This window comes from Ceratotherium simum, chromosome 21 (assembly GCF_057802395.1).
Source record: "Ceratotherium simum simum isolate JZ-2026a chromosome 21, ASM5780239v1, whole genome shotgun sequence".
In the NCBI taxonomy this organism is placed as follows: domain Eukaryota; kingdom Metazoa; phylum Chordata; class Mammalia; order Perissodactyla; family Rhinocerotidae; genus Ceratotherium; species Ceratotherium simum.
The window spans coordinates 50,426,793-50,441,124 of record NC_141920.1 but is presented as its reverse complement, the minus strand read 5'-3'; positions in this window follow the sequence as shown (position 1 = coordinate 50,441,124).

Genomic DNA, 14,332 nt, shown 5'->3' with positions numbered 1-14,332 from the left:
GCACTTGCCCCTTGCAGCACCTGGCTCCCTCCCCTCATCGCAGAGTCTCCATTTCACAGGTGGAGCAATTGGGGTTGGGGGCAGTGACCCGCTCACGCGGGGCAGACCCACTCAGTGTTCCCAGGACCCTCAGGGATCCGGAAGCCGACGGAGGGCCAGCTGTTCGTCCTGTGTTGTGGGTTCTTCCTGGGGTTGTGCCATTGCTGAAGCTCCACCCAGGATTTCCATGGCGAAAGGGCCTGCCTCTCCATGCTGCAACTGCTCCCTGTGCTGCAGCAGCTTCTCCCATCTATCTGACAGCCAGTTCAAGCAGGAGACCTCTGGGAAAGGGAGATGAGTGCAGGGTAGGCGGGCTGCAGGCGGCCTGGGGCACAGACAGGGGAGGCGAAACCCCAAGAAGAAGAAGGGTCATTAGGCCCAGGGTCCAGGGCAACAGAGGGATTAGACTGCCCATCTGAGAACATGGAAGTACCTTTCTGGACAGCACCCATCACCCTTCCTATGCAGTTGTCTGCCCCTTCCCCATCACTGTGGTCATCACTGAAGACTTTAGCCTTGCTGGCTGCTTGCACCACTACACCAGTCATCATTTTCAGTGACTTCTACATCCACAATGACAATCCATTATCTATACCTGGGCTTTTGATCCTTGACCTCCTTGCCTTCTGTTGCAAACATTGTTGGTATTTTCCCCTGTAGTCATTTCTCTCTTCTACACTGAAGAACAGTAATAGGAATAAATAAAATGTAAATTGTTCTGGTTTCCTGGTGCAAATCAGCTCAGAGAAAGTAGGCCCATCCCCAGGGAATGAATCATGACTGGAGGAAATCAGTCATGGTCCTCCTCTTCCTCTTTGCTAGGTTTGGTTGGGGATGAGGAGGGCATTTGACCGCGTTCTGGCCAATAAAGCCTGAGAGGACACCTCTGTAGGAGGCAGGTGGAGTTTGGGAAAGTTTTATCTTTTTAACTAAAGAAAGGCAGATGGTAGGAATCAGTCAGCACTCTCTGCCTTTGACCTGGTGAGGTGAGTATGTGATATTAGCAGCTGCTGCAGCCAAAGTGAGACCATGAGAAAAGAGGTAAAGAGAATCCCAGAGGAGCTGATGCAAAGGCCAGCCCCTGCTGACAGGATGAACTCATCAACCCTGGAGCCTCCTGACTCTGGACTCCTTGTCGGTGAGATCATAGCCACCTGCATTGAAGCCACTTTGGACCAGAAATTCTGTGACATGAAGCTGAAGGCACCCTAGCTGATCCATTTCATCCCCAGAATAATCTAAATATCTTATCTAAATATTTCTTGTGCCAATTCCACTTTCTAACTACCAAAATTTGTACTTGTCCTGATGAGACATAGGCCATTGTAGGTCAAAGTCATATCTCATTCTGTTGTGTCCTCCAGTGTCCTAGCATCTTGCATACCTCAAAGTCAGTGCTACACAAGTGTAATGAATAAAAGTGTGTAATGAATGGTTTACAGCCTGGGCCATCAACAGAGCACAGCTGTTCACCCAGATCAATACCCTTACTAGTGTAAAACAAGACAAAACAAGCAAAAAACCAGAAAGATCAAGAACCTGAATGACCCAGTGTACTCCTTGTGGTCACTGCTGTGAAAGCAAGAGGACAAGTCTAGGCCTCGTCCAGAGGAGGGTGAATCCTGAAGCCTATGTTCCCCCGGTCCCTGCAGGGAGGGAGGCTGCCTACAGACCAGGAATTCATCTACAAACTCTCAGATGACCTTGTCGTGGGATAAGCCAGGAGGGTGTGCGCAGCTATTCAGGCAGCTCTGGCATCTCAGTGCACACACCCTCTCCTTCCTCTGCCTTATGAGCCACGCACTCATCCTAAGAAGATGAGTCTCTTGGCTCCCTTGAGCCCTGGTGTGGTCATGTGACTAAGTTTTGAGTAGAAGAGCTGCGTAGTAGAAGCCCCTTCGCTGCCATCTCTTCTTCCTCCTGCAGACGTGGAGTGCGCATGTGATGGCTGTACCCCCTCAGGTGGCACCTCTAGGATGGAAGCCACAGGAGGGTGATGGAGCAGAAAGATGGAGACAGGGCCCTAATCTTGGCATGGAGAAGCCAGACTTCTTTACATGAGGGAGAAGAACTTCATGTTCTTTTTTCCCAGTCACTGTTATGTGGCATTTTGTTATATGCAGATGCACTGATCCGGACTATCCAGGGCTCCTTCCCCACTCCACAGCTCCCCAGGTGAGGGGTCTGCTAGGCCTGCACCTGCCGATCAGCTGCTGTGGTCCCAGGAATGGGGCTTCTTACCTGCCCATGCTCACAACTTCTAAAGCCCCCTGCTTTTCAGCTACAGCAACTTTTTTCCAGTTCCAAGAGCTGGCCCATCTCCTTCACACCCCTGGGCCTCTGCATGTGCTCCTCCCTTGGCCTGGAGTATCAGCCTTCTGGCTAGTCCTGTCCATTGTTTACTCTCAGTCATCTCCTCCAGGGTGCCCTCCTGGCCCCTCACTAACTCAGACCCCCCTGACTTCTTCTTCACTGTTCTGTCACAACTGTAATCACATATATGTTTGTGGGTCCATCTGATTCATGTCTCCCTTCCCCATGACACTGAGCAACCTAAAATCAGGCAGCCCCGTTTGTGTCGCCTTCTGTATCCCCAGTCCTGAGCATGGTTCCCACACATGGAAGGTGCTCACACATGCCAAGTTGTGGCCTCATGAGCCTTTGTGTTTCTGCTTCTGTGAGGTCAAGATGCTCTTGTCAGCACAGGCAGTACTGTTGGCCTTGCTTTGCACTGCCTGTGCTGACAAGGGGCATGGATTCTCTGCCCAACCCCTTTCTCACTGTATAATTTCAGGCAGGTGACTGCTGTGACCCTGAAAGTGGGCATGATGAGAGACCCAGCTCCCAGGGTCGTGGGGAGAACCTCATGAAGAGCACATGAAAATGCTTGGCTCCATGCCTGCCATGGGCCACCTCCTTGCTCATCACAGCCCCAACGTGGATACACAGGTAATTTCAGATTCCCTTTGCCTAGGCCCTTGCTAGCTTGAGGACATTCTTCTACTTTCCATTCTTGTGGGTAGCTGATGAAGGAGGTCATGGGGCAGTCCACTAGCCTGTCCAGTGTCCAACAGGAGCTCAGGAGATACACAGCGACTGCACTCCACCTTCTTGTCTGCCTGCTGGAGACGCCCTTCCCCTCCTTGAGAAGACACAGGCTGGAGATCCTATGGGGCTGGACCCCTGACAGGTGAGGTCCTTAGGGGAGGCTGCATGTGGGGCAATTAGGGTAGGTGCTGAGAGCTTGAGGTAGGAAGAGATGACTGAGGGCCAACAGGGAGAATGGTTCCCGAGTGGGACAGACTATGGGCACAGTCTGAGCAGATGCAGACCCAGGGGCCCCATGAGGGGTCTGAGCTCTGCCTCAGTTGGCTCAACGACAGCTATGGGGTGAGTGGGGGAGATATCAGGGATTGGTAAGTGGTCTCTAGATGCTACTGGTGTGGGTGGACCCTAGGAGAGAGACTGGGGGGTCACTGGGCAGCACTGGAGGCGTTGAGGTGAGGGCCCTGGGGTTCAAGTGACACTGGCCAAAAGGCAGAAGAGAGGCAGCCTCGAGGACCTATCATGCCAAAGCATAGGTGGGGCTCTCCTTGGTATTACAGGATTTTCTTTGGCCCTATAAAAACTCCTGCTGATCTTTCAAGCTTTAGTTCAGAGATCCCTCCTCCCTGCTCTCCCTATCTTATACATTCCAAGCAGGTCAATATGGTCCTGTGTAGACCCCACTTAGGGCCTTATGGGGTCAAGTCAGCACATTCTCTCTACTACTGCCACTCCCTGGCTATGTGGGGAAAGGTGTGGTCATACTCCCCATTTTCCTTCAACCCCCCCACCCACCCACCCACTCAAGGGGAAAGCATCATAACATCCATTGTCCACCAAACCTCCATGCTCTGGTGGCATTGTCATAACCTAGATTTTCCATCAACCATTTCACCCTCCCAACCCCCCATGGGGAAGAGTTTATCAGGTTCTCCATTTTCCATTAAACCCCTTTACCCTTCCAACCAACCATGAAGAAGGCACCATCAAATACATATAGGCTTTTGTGAGGGCATAAAATATCAACTTAATTGGGTAAATACCTGGGGGTATGATTGCTGGATCATATGTTAAAACTATGTTTAGCTTGTGTTAGAAACTGCCAAAGTGTCTTCCAAAGTGGCTGAACTATTTTGCATTCTCAACAGCAATAAATGAGAGTTCCTGTTGTTCCATGTTCCAACCAGCAACTGGTGTTTGTCAGTGTTTTGGATTTTAGTCATTCCATAGGTGTGTAGTGGCATCTCATTGTTGTATTAATTTGCAGTTCCTTAGTGACATATAATGTTGATTGTCATTTCATATAATTATTTGCCACCTGTATATCTTCCTTGGTAAGGTGTCTGTTCACATTTTTTGGCGATTTTTAAATTGGGTTGCTTGTTTTCTTCTTGTTGAGTTTAACGAGTTCTTTCTATATCTTGGATATAAGTCCTTTAAAGATATGTATTTTGCAAATATTTTCTCCCAGTCTGTGTATTGTCTTTTCATTCTCTTAACAGTGTCTTTGACAGAGCACACATTTTAAATTTTCATGAAGTCCAACTTATCAGTTTTTTGTTTCATGGATAGTGCTTTTGATATTATATCTGAAAATTCATTGCCAAACACAAAGTCACCTAGATTTTCTCTTGTTATCTTCTGGAAGTTTTATGGTTTTGTGCTTTACATTTACCTCTATGGTCCATCTTGAGTTAATTTTTGGGTAAGGTATAAGATCTGTGTCTAGACTCTTTTTTAGCGTATGGATGTCCAATTGTTCCAGCACCATTTGTTGAAAAGACCATATTCTCCAATGAATTGTCTTTGTGCCTTTGTCAAAGAGCAGTTCACTATATGGGTGTATTTCTTGGCTCTCTGTTCTAATCCGTTGATATATTTATCTGTTCTTTCATGAACTACACTATTTCTTGCTGTAGCTTTATAGTAAGTCTTGAAGTCAGGTAGTGTCAGTTCTCTGACTTTGTCCTTCTTCTTCACTATTGTGTTCGCTATTCTGTCTTTTGCCTGTCCATACACACTTTAGAATCACTCTGTTGATATCCACAAAATAACTTTCTGGGATTTTGATTGGGATGGTGTTGAATATGTAGATTAAGTTGGGCAGAATTGACCTCTTAACAACAGAGTCTTCTTATCCGTGGACAATGGATATCTCTTCATTTATTTGGATCTTTGATTTCTTTCATCAGAGTTTTATAGTTTTCTGCATATGGATCCTGTACATATTTTGTTAGATTTATACCTAAGTATTTCAAAATTTTTGAGCTAATGTAAATGGTATTGTATTTTTAATTTCAAATTTCTTTTTTTTTTTAAAATTATTTATTTATTTATTTTCCCCCCAAAGCCCCAGTAGATAGTTGTATGTCATGGTTGCACATCCTTCTAGTTGCTGTATGTGGGACACGGCCTCAGCATGGCCAGAGAAGCGGTTCCTCGGTGTGTGCCTGGGATCTGAACCCGGGCCGCCAGCAGCGGAGCGCGCGCACTTAACCGCTAAGCCACGGGGCCGGCCCTTAATTTCAAATTTCAATTGTTCATTGCTGCTATATAAGAAAGAAATTGATTTTTGTGTATTACCTTGTATCTTGCAGGATTAAATGCTGCTTATCAGCTCCAGGAGTTTATTTGTTGGTTCTTTGGGATCTTCTACATAGATAGTCATGTCGTTTTGGAATGAGGACTGCTTTATTTCTTCCTTCCCAATCTGTTGGCCTTTTATTTCCTTTTCTTATTTTATTGCATTGGCTAGGACTTCCAGTACGATGTTGTAAAGGAGTGGTGACAGGGCATGTCATTGCCTTGTTCCTGATCTTAGTGGAAAAGCTTCTAGTTTTTCACCATTAAGTGTGATGTTAGTTGTAGGTTTTTTGTAAACATTTTTTATCAAGTTGCAGAAGTTCCTTTCCATTCCTAGTTTGCTGAGAGTTTTTATTATGAATGGGTGTTACATTTGTCAAATGCTTTTCTCTGCATCTATTGATAAGACAATATGATTTTTTTTCTTTAGCTTCTTGATGTGATGGATTACATTAATTGATTTTCAAATGTTGAACCAGCCTTGCACATCTGATGTAAATTCCACTTGTTCATGGTGTATAATTCTTTTTATACATTGTTGAATTTGATTTGCTAATATTTTGATGAGCATTTTTGCATCTATATTCATGAGAAATATTGATATGTAGTTTTCCTTTCTCGTAATGTCTTTATCTGGTTATGGTATTAAGGTCACGCTGACCTCATAGAATGAGTTAGGAAGTATTCCCTCTGCTTCTATCTTCTAGAAGATATTGTAGATTGGTATCATTTGTTCCTTGAATGTTTGGTAGAAAACATCCAGTGAAACCATCTGGGCCTGGTCTTTTCTTTTATTGAGGGTTATTAATTATTGATTTGATTTCTTTAATAGATGTAGACCTAATCAGAGTATACATTTCTCTTTATATGGATTTTGGTAGTTTATGTCTTTCAAGATATTGGATCCATTTCATCTCAGTTATCAAATTTGTGGGCATAGAGTTGTTTATAATATTTCTTTATTATTTTTTTAACGTCCATAGGATCAGCAGTGATGGCTGATTTATGATATTAGCAATTTGTCTCTCTCTCTCTTTTTTTTCAGTTAGCCTAGCTAGTGGTTTATCAATTTTATTGATCTTTTCAAAGAACCAGCTTTTGGTTTTATTGATTTTCTCTATCAATTTCCTATTTTCAATTTCCTTGATTTCTGCTCTAATTATTATTATTTCTTTTTTTCTGTTTACTTTGGGCTTTATTTTCTCTTATTTTTCTAGTTTCATAAGATGGCAGCTTTGATTATAGATTTTATATCTTTCTTCTTTTATAATATATGCATTCAATGCTATAACTTTCCCTCTGAGTATTACTTTTGCTTCATCCTGCAAATTTTAATAAGTTGTATTTTCATTTTCATTTAGTTCAAAATATTTTTAAATTTCTCTTGAGTTTTCTTCTTGACCCATGTATTATTTAAAAGTATGTTGTTTAACTTCCAAATACTTTGGGATTTTCCAGCTATCTTTCTGTTATTGATTCTTAGTCTAATTCTGTTGTGGTCTAAGAGCATACTTTGTATAATTTCTATTCTTTTAAATTTGTTTAGGTGTGTTTTATGTCCCAGAATATGGTCTATTTGGTGAATGTTCCATGTGAGTTTGAGAAGAATGTGTATTCTGCTATTGTTGAATGACATATTCTACAAATGTCAATTGGATACAGTTGATTTATGGTGCTGTTCAGCTCAGCTATATCTTTACTGAATTTATGCCCACTGAATCTGTCAATTATTGATCAAGGAGTGTTGAAATTTCCAACTGTAATAGTGGATTAGTCTGTTTTCCTTTTAATTCTATCAGTTTTTGCCGTCTGTATTTTGATACTCTGTTGTTAGGTTCATGCATGTTAGGTATTATTATGTCTTCTTGGAAACTAATCCCTTTATCATTATGTGATAACCTCATTATTCCTGATAATTTTTCTTGTTCTGATGATTGCTTTGATTAGTGTTAGCATGGTATATTTTTCTCCATCCCTTTACTTTTACTCTATCTGTGTCTTTATATGTAATGTGGGTTTCTTGTAGAAATATATAGTTTAGTCTTGTTTGTTTTTTAATCCATTGTGACAGTTTCTATCTTTTAATTGGTGTATTTAAACCATTCACATTTAAAGTGATTATTGAGTAACCAGGGACTTCTTTTTGTTGGTTGGTTGGTTTATAAGATTCCCAGAGGAAGAAGGGCTGGTCACCTCTTGTTCTGAATTTGTGCTCCTTCTAAAATTTTTTAAGCTTTTTGTTTTGAAATAATTTTAGAATTACAGAAGATTTGCCAAGGTAGTACAGAGAGTTCTCACACATCTCTCACCCAACTTTCCCTAATGTTAACATCTTACATAACCATGGTACATCTATCAAAACTAAGAAATTAACACTGGTACATTACTATTGATTGACTACAAACTCTATTCAGATTTTCCCAGTTTCTCTACTAGTGTCCTTTTTCTGTTCCAGAATCCAAGCCAGACTACCATATTGTATTGAGGGGGCTTTTGTTTTAATAGGAGGAGAGAACGTGGGCCTGTGTGAGGCAGTGCAAGGGTAAATAAAAAGGAATAAGGAGGAAAGAGGTCACTTTCTTCCTATTCCCTTCTTAGGGTGTCTCTTTGGGGGGCATAGTGGGCCTGAGTCCTTTCTCTAACCTTTGGAATGTAGATAAATCTCTCCAGGGACTAGAAAAGCCCAGTTCTAAGTTTTAGAGTGCAGATATTTCTGCTGGGTCATAGGCCTCATAACCCCTTGGAATGTGGAGTTAATGTAGCAGCCTATCTGAAGGTATAACCATGTGTCTTTTGGGAGATAAGAGATGTTTTATTATTCTTCAGAAGATGTTGATTAACTAAACAAATAGCTACCTCAGTTTCCAGGTGGGCTTTGTACCTACTTTGTTGTATAAATTATGTGGAATTTTATTCTGACTCTGGCATCTCTCGCGAGCTACTTACATGCATGTACTCTGTTAGTTTACCCAGTAATGAACCAGTTATCTTTCTTTCTCTGTCAATGTGGAGAGGTCTCATTGTTGATTGTATTTTTACTTCCCTAACAGGAAACAATTAGAACCAAGTCCTCCATTAGAAGCTGATACCCTTGAAAAGCCACTCTCTGTGAAAGACCATGAGCAAAGGAAGGTCATAGGAGGACTATTTATTCTGGCCTAGGCTCTGCGTAGGAAAATGCCTTCCCTAATAATCTGTAACCAGAAGCTTGCCATCATGTGGGCCTGGGGTTCTAATTTACATTAACTGATTGGTCCAGGAACCCCCAATCCTAAAATTAACATAGAAAGTGGTGCCCAGCTGATAACACCTTCTTGTCATCTAGAAGAAGTAAATACAAGTGGAGGGTCAGAAAAACCTACATAAGGTGACCACAGACAAAGTCATACGGAACAGGAGGACAATATTTGATTATTACAGAGCACATGAAAAAATGACATGACTGCTAGTTTCTGGTTCCACATATAAGGAGCTTGGAAGTTGCCACCCCTTCCTAACAACAAGTAAAAAGCTAAACAGAGTGAAAAAAATCAACAGCTCTTCTTGGATCCATAAGAAAGATGAGGACACAAGGCAAACTGCTGCCCCCAAGTTTGGAGAGACCAGCAGATGAACACAGAGAATAACAACTCACCAGAGCAGAGACTCAGGAGGGGAAACCTCTGTGGGAATCAGCACCAGGGCAGGGAAACCTGGACTGTAATTGATGAATTGCTGGAGGCTCAGTGTGGACAAGTCTGAGAGTTAAAAACTCCAGGGAGAGAGACTCAGTCAGAGAGGATCTGCCACAATTTTGTGAGACGTACCTCCAAGAGTTCCACCATGTTCCCACAGTAAAAATTGAAGAAAAATCCCCTTGTGCTTCTGGTAGAGGGTGGGGACAAGGGACCATTTTGAAATATGCCAGAGCACTCTGTTCTTAACAAGCCCTGCCCTCAGGAGAAACTAGTTAACCAGAGCCTAATCTGCTGGGATATTATCAAAGTCTGGGGTAAGGGAAATACCCAACTCTAGTCAGCTCTAGACTTGCATGTGGTGAAGGGAAATACCCAACTCCAGCCCACTCTAGCCATCCTGTTCCACCTGAGAGGAGGGAAAAAAAAAATCCGAGAAGCACTTGTGACGCTCACAGCTCAGAGGCATAGACTCACTAAGAGACTGAGACCTAATCATAGGACTACGGAATGCCTCTCCTTCCCACACACCCCCACCTCATCATCACATTACTAAAGGCCTATTTACAGCAGTTCCTTTTACTTAATACATCGGGTATGGCTAACAAGATAAAGTTACAAGGCACATCAATAGGCAAAAAACACAATTTGAAGAGACAGAGTAAACATCAGGACCAGACATGGCAGGGATGTTGTAATTATCAGAGTAGGAATTTAAGACAACTATGGTTAATATGCTAAGGGCTCTAATGGATAAAGTGGACAGCATGTGAGAATGATGGGCAATGTAAGCAGAGATGGAAATCCTAAGAAAGAACCAAAAAGAAATGCTAGAGATCAAAAATACAGTAACAGAAATGAAGAATGTCTTTGAGGGGCTTGTTAGTAGACTGGACATGGCTGAGGAAAGACTCTCTAAGCATGAGGATAGCTCAATAGAAAACTCCAAAACTGAAAAGGAAAGAATCAGACTTAAAAATACAGAACAGACTATCCAAGAACTGTGGGACGACTACAAAACATGTAACATATATGTAATGGGAATACCATAAGGAGAAGAAAGAGAGAAAGGGACAGAAGAAATATTTGAAACAATAATGATTGAGAATTTCCCCCAAATAATATTAGACACCAAACCACAGATCCAGGAATCTCAGAGAACACCAAGTAGGACAAGGGCCAATAAAAACTACACCCAGGTGTATCATTTTCAAATGACAGAAAATCACAGGTAAAGAAAAAAATCCTGAAGAAGCCAGAGGGGAAAAACACCTTACCTATAGAGGAGCAAAGATAAGATTTATATCCAACTTCTCCTCAGAAACCATACAAGCAAGAAGAGAGTGAAGCGAAAAATTTAAAGTGTTGAGAGAAAAAAACCTACCAACCTAGAATTCTGTACCCTGTGAAATTATCCTTCAAAAGTGAAGGAGAAAAAAGGACTTCCTCAGACAAACACGAAGTAAGGGAATTTATCACTAGTAGGCCTGCCTTGCAAGAAATGTTAAAATAAGTTGTCTAGAGAGAAGGAAGACAACATAGGTCAGAAACGTGGATCTATATAAAGAAGAGTATTAAAGAAGGATTTAGTGAAGGTAAAATAAAAACTTTTATTTTTTTAATTCTTAATTGATTGAACAGATAACAGCATGTTCAAAATAATAATAGCAACAATGTATTTGATTATGTATGCTTATGTATACATAATATATACACATATAAATGTATGCTAAATGAATGATAGCAATGATGCAAAGGATAGGAGAGAGGAAATAGGATTATTTTGTTATTAGAAGGTACTCACACTATGTGTAAAGCGGGATAGTGTTATTTGAATATGGACTTGGATTAGTTGTAAACATATATTGAAAACTCTAGGGCAACAATGAAAAAAAGTAAAAAAAAGAAGTATAACTCATATGCTAAGAAAGGAGAGAAAATACAATCATGTAAAATGCTCAATTAAGACCACAAAAGACAGAAAAAGAGTGGAAGACAAAACTAGGATAAAGAACAAGAGCAACAAATTTTACAAAGTAACAAATATGGTAGATATTAATCCAACTATATCAATAATTACTTTGAATGTCAATGGTTTAAATGCGTCAATCAAAAGACAAAGATTGTTGGGGCCGGCCCCATGGTGTAGTGGTTAAGTTCAATGTGCTCCGCTTTGGCGGCCCAGATTCTCAGGTTCAGATCCTGGGGGCGGACCTACACCACTCGTCAGCCATGCTGTGTTGGCAATCCACATACAAAACAGAAGAATATTGGCACAGATGTTAGCTCAGGGCTAATCTTCCTCAAGAAAAAAAAAAGAGAGAGATTGGCAATAGATGTTAGCTCAGGGCAAATCTTCCTCAGCAAAAAAAAAGACATAGATTGACAAAGTGGATCAAAAACCACAACCCAACTATATGTTGTATACAAGAAACCCACTTTAACATAAAGATACATATAGGTTAAAAGCAAGTGGATGGAGAAAAATATACCATGCTAATCCTAATCAAAAGAAAGCAGGAGTAGCTATGTTAATTTCAGACAGAGCAGATTTCAAAGCAAGGAAACTTATCAGGGATAACAAAAGCTATTACATAATGATAAAGAAGTCAATAACCCAAGAAGACATAACCATCCTTAATGTGTATGCACCTAACAAGAGAACATCAAACAACATGAGGCAAAAACTGATAGAACCACAAGGAGAAATAGATGAATCCACTATCATAGTTGGAGACTTTCACACCCCTATATCAGAAATGGACAGATCCCACAGGCAGAAAACTAGTAAGGACATAATTAAATTCAACAACACCATCAATCAACTGGATATCATTGATATCTATAAACTGTTTTATCCAACAATGGCAGAATACACATTCCTCTCAAGCTCACATGGAACATTCACAAAATAGGTCACATCCTGGGCCATAAAACACACCTTAAAATTTTTAAAAGAATAGAAACAATACAGTGTCTGCTCTCAGACCACAATGGCATTAAACTATGAATCAATAACAGAAAGACAGCTAGAAAAACCCCAAAGTATGTGGAAATAAAACAACACACTTCTAAATAACACATGAGTCAAAGAAGAAATCTCCAGAGAAATTAAAAAATGTTTTGAATTAAATGAAAATTAAAACATGACTCATCAAAATTTGTGAGATGTAGTGAAGGTAGTATTTAGAGGGAAAGTTATAGCATTTAATACATATATTAGAAAAGAAGAAAGATCTAAAATCTATAAGCTAAGCTTCTAGCTTAGGAAACTAGAAAAAGAACAGCAAATTAAACCCAAGGTAAACAGAAGAAAGGAACAGGAATTAGAGCAGAAATCAATGAAATTGAAAATAGGAAGTCAATAGAGAAAACCAACGAAACACAAAGCCAGTTTTTTGAAAAGATCAATAAACTTGATAAACTTCTAGCCAGGCTAACTAAGAAAAAGAGAGAGGACACAAATTACCAATATCAAAAATAAAAGACCATCACTACAGGTCCCATGGATATTAAAAGATAATAAAGGAATACTATGGCAACTCTATTTCCACAATTTTGATAGCCTAGATAAAATGAATCAATTTTCTGAAAGACACAATCTGCCAAAACTCACACAAGAAGAAATAAATGATCTGAATGAGCCTATATCTGACAAAGAAATTTAATCAACAATTCATAACCTTCTAAAACAGAAAGCACCAGGCCCAGATGGGTTCACAGGTGATTTCTATCAAACATTTAAGGAAAGATTTATACCAATTCTCTACAATCTCTTTCAGAAGATAGAAGCAGAGGAAATACTTCCTAACTCATTCTATGAGGCCAGCATTACCCTAATATCATAATCAAATAAAGACATTACAAGAAAGATTACTACAGACCAACATCTCTCATGAACATAGATGCAAAAATGCTCATCAAAATATTAGTAAATAGGGGCTGACCCAGTGGCACAAGCAGTTAAGTGTGCACGCTCTGCTGCGGCAGCCCAGGGTTCGCTGGTTCAGATTCTGGGCGTGAACCGACACACCGCTTGGCAAGCCATGCTGTGGCGGCGTCCCATATAAAGTGGAGGAAGATGGGCATGGATGTTAGCCCAGGGCCAGGCTTTCTCAGCAAAAAAAGAGGAGGATTGGCAGATGTTAGCACAGGGCTGATCTTCCTCACACACACACACACACAAAAAATTACCAAATAGAATTCAATGATGTATAAAAAGAATTATACACCATGACCAAGTGAGATTTATCCCAGGCATGCAAAGCTGGTTCAATATTTGAAAATCAATTAATATAATCCATCACATCAATAGAATAAAAAACACATGATCATATTAATAGATGCAGAAAAAAGTATTTGAAAACATCCAATACCATTCATGATAAAAACTCTCAGAAAACTAGGAAAGGAAAGGAACTTCTTCAATTTGGTAAAGAATATCTACAAAAACCTACAGCTAACATCATACTTAATGATGAGAAACTAAAATCTTTCCCACTAACATCAGGAACAAGGCTAAGATATCTCCTCTCACTATTCCTTTCCAACGTTGTGCTGAAACTCCTTGCTATGCAATAAGGAAATAAAAGGTACACATATTGGAAGGAAGGAATAAAACTGTCTTTGTTTGCAGATGACATAATTGTTTATGTAGGAAATCCCAAAGATTGGAGGAAAAAAAGAAAAAAAAAACAGCTCCTGGAACTAATAAGTACTTGTAGTAAGGCTACAGAATACAAGCTTGATATACAATAGTCAATTGCTTTCCTATATACCAGCAGTGAACAACTGGAATTTGACATTAAAAACACAAGACCATTTACATTAGCACCCCCAAAGTAAAATATTTAGGTATAAATCTAACAAATTACATACGAGATCTATATGAGGAAAACTATGCAACTCTGATGAAAGAGGTCAAAGAACTACATAAATGGAGAGATATTCCATGTTCCTGGATAAGAAGACTCAATATTGTCAAGATGTTA